Here is an 8,034-nt window from a genome sequence, read left to right on the forward strand (position 1 = left end):
GTATATAAAGAAGGTGTTGAAAAGATTTAACATGCAAGATGCAAAAGCAGTTAGTACACCTTTGGCTAGTCATTTCAAATTGACTAAGGAGATGTGTCCAAAGGCAGAGGAAGAGGTTAATAAAATGTCTAACATCCCGTATTCCTCAGATGTTGGCAGTCTGATGTATGCAATGGTATGCACAAGGCCAGATATTGCACATGCAGTGGGAGTTGTGAGCAGATTTATGAGTAATCCGGGTATGGAACATTGGAATGCTGTGAAATGGATTCTTTGGTATTTGAAAGGAACTACTATGAAGGCATTATGTTTCAAAGGATCTAATGCTTCTCTAAGTGGATTTGTTGACTCTGATCTGGCGGGTGATATTGATTCACGAAGGAGTACTACAGGCTATGTTTTTACTATAGGGGGAACTACAGTCAGTTGAATTTCTAGGCTGCAAAAGGTTGTTGCACTTTCAACCACTGAAGCTGAGTATGTTGCTACTACAGAAGCCAGCAAGGAGATGATTTGGTTGCAATGTTTTCTGAAGGAATTGGGTTAGACACAAGAGGATAGCCCATTGTATACTGATAGCCAGAGTGCCATTCATCTTGCAAAGAACTCTACTTTTCATTCAAGGACAAAGCACATTCAGCTCAGGTACCACTTCATCAGGACTGTTTTGGAGGAGGGTCAGTTACGGCTTGAGAAGATTCACACAAGTGAGAATCCTGCTGATATGTTCACAAAGGCAGTTCGATAAGAGAAGCTGATTTCTTCATCAGTTTCTGTCGGTCTTCTTGATTGATAATTGTGGAATTTATACTAGTCAAGTCCTAGTGTTTTATCCAATGGATGTTGCATGTACAGTGGTGTCGTGTAGTATCAGTCTCCAAGTGGGAGATTGTTCGGTGTGGAGCCTGATCAGTCTCCAAGTGGGAGATTGTTGAAATGTGGTGACTGATCAGCAAAGTACTGTACACTCAGCACATATCCTCGCTGGGGTCCTGGGTCGGGCTAGGCCCTGGGCAGGGGTTCGGGGGTAGCAGCCCCTGAGAAATTTTTTTTTGCCATTTTTTCATTGATGAAAACTGACATTGTAATAAAACCCTAAAAAGGCCGACTTTGTTTGTTGCCCTAAAAATGCATGTTATAAGCGGCTGGGATGCTTAAGGCATTGTAAGGTTGATGTACTATTTTTGCTGGATAATAAGAAAGATTGGACGGCTATGTATGGTGGATGTAACCCATTTTGTTTGAACCACGTTAAATCTCTGTGTTATCTGTGTCTTGTTTTATCTCTTTATCTTTTGTATTTAAATCTGCCTATAATTGTTAGTTCATATTTCCTTCGGATCTGCTTGAAACCCTAACACTTACAACAATTATTCAAAGAGCATTTGAGACAACAAATCATCGCTATATATTTGTGTACTAAAAGACAGATCAAATAAGACACGTTGGATGACATGGCATAGTTTCTAATAGAGGAAAATATAGTTGTCATCTTTAATTTATTGAAATATTTTACTTTCTACAAGTTACATAACAAGATAATATATATATATATATATATATATATATATATATATATATATATATATATATATATTTGTGTACTAAAAGATGTAGATCGAATAAGACATGTTGGATGACATGGCATAGTTTTTGATAGAGGAAAATATAATTGTCGTCTTTAATTTGTTGAAATATTTTACTTTCTACAAGTTACATAACAAGATAATGTGTAAATGTTAATGGTGATAACATAAATAATCACGTGAAACGTATTCCATTGATTTATTCCATTTGCAGAATATACTTGTCTTTACTTCATTTTCAGTTGTGGGTAAGATTGTGTAAATTGGTATGTATTCAACTAAAGCACTTCGATGTGTTATATTATCATGTTCTTTTGCATACGAGTGATTGAGAATGAGTTGAAATAGATTCAGCCTCAATGTTTTTGGTCAGTCTCCCAGTTTTTAAGTGATGTTTCATGATTAGAATTTAAGAGTTCAAGAATGAGAACTGGAAAAAGAGAGAAAACCCTTCATATGCAAGCATTTCAACTTAGTTGAAGGGCATCACCAATAGTGGCAGTCCTTTCACTCTTGATTTACTATTCAAAATAATGTGACTGATAGAAGCTATGACTAGTCATGTTAAAGAGTTGCTATCAGAGTATGGCAAACAAAATATTTTATAGCTGATTTTGTTATGTTGTTGATTAATTGTGGGCTTCCCTAGTGCAACTTGAATGATAGTTACAAACAATTATACCAGTGGTTGTCTTATCCAACAAATTTTCTTCTTCCAAATAGATTTTTTGCTGTTGGGGAAAGGCATTGATTTTGTGACAGTTTCCCCTTTATTAAGCAATCTTTGTACTGAAATAGTTCTATGCAATAAAAGAATTGTTAGACATATTCCACATACTATTCATTTCTTTTCATTTTCTGTCCTATGAAGTATATGGGTTGGCTATGTAGATTTTGCAATTAACTTTTCTAATGCATTGTTGCCTTTATGAAGATTTATGGGTTGGCTGTGTAGATTTTGCAATTAACATTTCTAATGCATTCTCGCCTTTATGAAGATTTATAAATTTGATGTTGCTTGAAGTAAAAATTGTTGACAACAAATACTGAAGACTTGGCAAGGTCTCATAATAATGAGATTGTGAAACATAGACAAAGAGGAATGATCTGAAAACAAAAGTCAAATCTAAATAATGTATAGACGATTTGACAATAACAAGAAATATATATAAAAAATCAACAAAAGAATGTAAGCTACAAGAAAAAAAATCCAATAATAGGAAATATATTTAAAAAACCAACAAAAGAATGTAACCTGTAAGAAAATAATTACAATAACATAAAATATATTTAAAAAATCAACAAAAGAATGTAACTTGCAAGAAAATAATCCTCCTCAAGCCTACCTACCCATGAACGCCATGTTTGGAGACCTCATATAAAGCTCATGTGACAAGGAACAACATATGCCCCCTAAGGACAAAATGTGATCCTATATGGTCATATTGGGTCCTAAGGGGTATGTTGTACACACTAGGATGTTTAAAGGGGTTATATCTACTCAGAAAGGGTTGTGCATATGTTAGAACACATGTGTAACCCCTTCGGAGGTCACATATGACCCCTTAGGACACTATGTGATCCTATGGGGTCATATGTGTACCTAAGGGGTCATGCATATGTTAAAACACATATGTGACCCTTCAGGACCACATATAACCACTTAGATCTACTAGGATGTTAAAAGGGGTCAAGTATGGGGTCCTAAGGGGTCACACATGTGTTACAAACATGAGTGATACTTTAGGACCACATATGACCCCTTAGAATGTACTAGGATGTTAAAAGGGGTCATATATGCTCCTAAGGGGTCATGCATGTGTTATAACACAAGCATGACCCTTTAGGAGGTCACATATGATCCCTTAGGACACTATGTGATCCCATGGTGTCATATGTGGTCCTAAGGGGTTGCGCATGTGTTATAACACATGATGTGTGACCCCTTAGGACCACATATGACCCCTTAGGACACAATGTGATCCTATATGGTTATATTGGGTCATAAGAGTATGTTGTGCACACTAGGATGTTAAAAGGGGTCATATGTACTCCTCAAGGGTCACGCATGTGTTAGAAAAAATGCGTGACCCCTTAGGACCACATGCATGACCCCTTAGGACCACATATGACCCCTTAGGACATAATGTGATCCTATATGGTCATATTGGGTCTTACTTAGGGTATGCTTTACACACTAGGTCGTATGGGGTCCTAAGGGGTCAAGCATGTGTTAAAACACATGAGCAATCCTTTAGGACCACATATGACCCCTTAGAACACTATGTGATCCTATCGGGCCATATGTGTTCCTAAGGGGTCACACATATGTGTGACCCTTTAGGACTACATATGACCCCTTAAGATACTAGGATGTTAAAAGGGATCATATGGGGTCCTAAGGGGTCACACGTGTTTCAAGCACATGCGTGACCCCTTAGGGCCATGTATGACCACTTAGGACACTATGTGATCCTATTTGGTCACATTGGGTCCTAAGGGGTACACTAGGATGTTATAATAGCTCATATATAGCCCTAAGGAGTCACATGCATGTGTTAGAACACATGCGTGATCCCTTAGGACCACATATGTCCCCTAAGGACAAAATGTGATCCTATATGGTCATATTGGGTCCTAAGGGGTATGTTGTACACACTAGGATGTTTCATGGGGTCATATGTGGTCCTAAAGGGTCATGTATATGTTGGGACACGTGTGACCCCTTAGGAGGTCACATATGACCCCTTCAGACACTATGTGATCCTATGGGGTCATATGAGGTCCTAAGGGGTTCTACACATGTCTTAAAACACATGAGTTGACCTTTAGTACCACATATGACCCCTTATATCTACTAGGATGTTAAAAGGGGTCATGTAGGGGGTCCTAAGGGGTCAAGCATTTGTTAAAACACATGGGTGACCCTTTACGACCACATATGACCCCTTAGGATGTAGAAGGATGTTAAAAGGGGTCATATATGCTCCTAAGGGGCCATGTATGTGTTATATCACATGCATGACTCCTTAGAAAACTATGTGATCCTATGGAGTCATATGTGGTCCTAAGGGGTCACACATGTGTTAGAACACATGATGCATGACCCCTTAGCGTGACCCCTTAGGACCACATATGACCCCTTTGGACACAATGTGATTCTATATGGTCATATTGGGACCTACGGAGTATGTTGTGTACACTATGATGTTAAAACGGGCCATATGTGCTCCTAAGGGGTCAAGTGTGTGTTAAAACACATCTGTGACCCCTTAGGACCACATATGACCCCTTAGGACACAATGTGATCCTATATGGTCATATTGGTTTCTACTTGGTGTATGTTGTATATACACACTAGGATTTTAGAAGGGGTCCTATGTTCTCTTAAGGGGTCATGTATGTGTTAGAACACATGTGAGACCCCTTAGAACCATATATGACCCCTTAGGACACTATGTTATCCTATGGGGTCATATGTGGTCCTAAGGGGTCGCACATGTGTTAGAAAACATGATGTGTGACCCCTTGGAACCACATATGACCCCTTCAGACATAATTTGATCGTATATGATCGTATTGGGTTCTAAGGGGTATGTTGTGCACACTAGGGTTTTAAAAGGGGTATGTTGTGCACCCCTTGGGAACACATGCATGACCCCTTAGGACACAATATGATCCTATATGGTCATATTGCATCCTACTTGGGGTATGTTGTACACACTAGAATGTTACAAGGGGTCATTTGTGCTCTTAAGGGGTCACACATGTGAGACCCCTTACTACACTATATTATCTTATGGGGTCATATGTGGTCCTAAGGGTTGAACATGTATTAGAATACATGATGCATGACCCCTTAGGACCACATATGACCCCTTAGGACACAATGTGATCCTATATGGCAATATTAGGTCCTAAGGGGTATGTTGTGCACATTAGGATGATAAAAGGGGTCATATGTGCTCCTAAGGGGTCACACATGTGTTAGAACACGTGTGACCCCTTAGGACCACATATGACCCCCTAGGACACAATGTGATCCTATATGGTCATATTGGGTCCTACTTGGGGTATGTTGTACACACTAGGATGTTAAACGGGGTCATATATTCTCTTAAGGGGTCATGCATGTGTTAGAACACATGTATGACCACTTAGGACTACATATGACCCCTTAGGACACAATGTGATCCTATGGGGTCATATGTTGTCCTAAGGGGTCACACATGTGTTAAAACACATGAGTGACCCTTTAGGACCCCTTAGGATACTAGGATGTTGAAAGGGGTCATATGTGATCCTATGGGGTCATATGTGGTCCTAAGGGGTCGCACATGTGTGTTAATTAGAACAAATGTGTGACTCCTTAGGACTACATATGACCTTTTAGGACACTATATGATCATAAATTGTCATATTGGAGACCATATGGGTCATATAGTCATATGTGATCCTATACTTTGGTTTTTCAACATTTTCATTTTCATCTTGAAAGGTTTTGGTTTTGGTTTATCTATATTTTGGTTTATCTATATTTTGGGTTTTGCTTTGTTTTTTTAATAATGTTTCACTCTCATTTTTGTTGTAGTTTTGGTTTTGGTTTTCATTTTGAATTTGGTTTTGATTTTGGATTTTGTTTCGGTTTAAATTTTTGTTTTGGTTTTGGTTTCATTTTTAATTTTTCGTTTCAAGGTTTTGAACATTTAATTTTCATATTATGAATGCTTCTGGTTTTGGTTATGTGCCTTTTTCAACATTTTGTTTTCATTCATCAACCATGAAAAAATAATTCTATAAAAAATAAATTTCATTAAAACCTAGATTAACATTTTAATAAATAAACCTAATCTAATAAATTCAAAAAAACAAAATTCATAATCAATTAAAAAATAAATTGTAAACTAAAAAGCTAATTTTTAAACTGAAAAACAATTTTTTAACTAAAAACATAATTTTTTAACTAGAAACATAACTTTTTAACTAAAAAACTATTATAACTATGAACAATTCAAAAAAATATTAAAGAGTAAAACTTATTTAAAAAGATAGCAAGGAGTGTGCATGGAAAGCTTGCTAGCGGCTTGCTTGATGGCCTTGATTGGGATCCCATTTGGGAAAAAATGAACTGGAACTTGTTTTTTTTTTAAATTATATTTTTCAAAATGGGATTGAAATGGGATCTCGTTTCAAGCTTTAGTCTCGGGATAACGAGGCCCATGAGATCTCGTTATTTTTTTTGGCTTGGGACCCCTTTTCCTAAATAGGATCCCATTTGGTCTTCCATGTTCTCTGCCTCATTTTCACTTTTTTTTTTCTAATTGTAAAACTCCCACATTAAGTGGACACTAATTCTTGCACTTAATAATATTAAAAATTTCATTCACATGCATTCAATGTGAAGTTGGCAAAGGAGAAAATGTATTATTACATTATTTTTAAATAAAGCAAGCAAAATTTGTAATTGTCTTTGAACTATTCTAGATAATTGAACTAGCTACAAGCACTACAATAAAGGAATGGTTTTGGAAACTAATTATTTTTGCATCATCATTTTGTGAAGTTTAAGTCATTACAATTTTATAATGAATAACAAGCAAGTCATATAAAATTCAAATTCATTAGGCGGCAATAAACTCAATCCTCTTAGATCACATGCAAAACTAAAATATTCCTTTCACAAGAGAGAAAAGGAGAAAATTATTTTTTTATTATTTCCACAATCGATTAGATTGGATGATGGACTTACCAAATATACATATGATGTCTTGCTTATATAGGAAAGGTAGACAAACAAGATTAGACAAGATCATGATATGTTCCTTGATCCTAAATGGGCACAACTAACATGAAAAATATTAAATAACCTAGGAAACAAGAAGTAAAAATCAATATAAGATAAGATCTAGTACCCACTAAGACCTTTATAAGGCTTCCTAGGACCTAAGTAAACTTAACATGTGCATAAGACCAAGTACTGAAATAATTAGAAAAATACCTTATCCACACCAACAACCCCCTTAAGTACAACTTAGGGATATGTAGAAAAATAAAAATGAAGCAAAAATGACGATGATTATGGTTTTTATTATGGGTCCTAGCTACTAGACCATGTTAGGTACCCATTTATAATGTAATCTCTTACAAGTGAGAAAAGGAGAAAATTCAATGGGACAAAGCTTCTCTCCAAAAGAGAGAAAATATACAAACATGAAAAATGATGGATTGAGAATTCAAGAGCCACAAATGATGAGATCCATCATAAGTATATAGCATGTTGTACCATAAATTGGAAAGAGACAGAGACTATGTAGCCTCCCATAATACAATATATTGTTAAAATGGTAAATGCTCAAAGAAAAACATGATCCAATTTTTACAACACATGATTCAACTATTTCCTTCATTGCTAATTGGCAATGAGATTCGTGACAATAGTTTGTATCTT

This window comes from Cryptomeria japonica, chromosome 7, assembly GCF_030272615.1.
Source record: "Cryptomeria japonica chromosome 7, Sugi_1.0, whole genome shotgun sequence".
Lineage (NCBI taxonomy): Eukaryota > Viridiplantae > Streptophyta > Pinopsida > Cupressales > Cupressaceae > Cryptomeria > Cryptomeria japonica.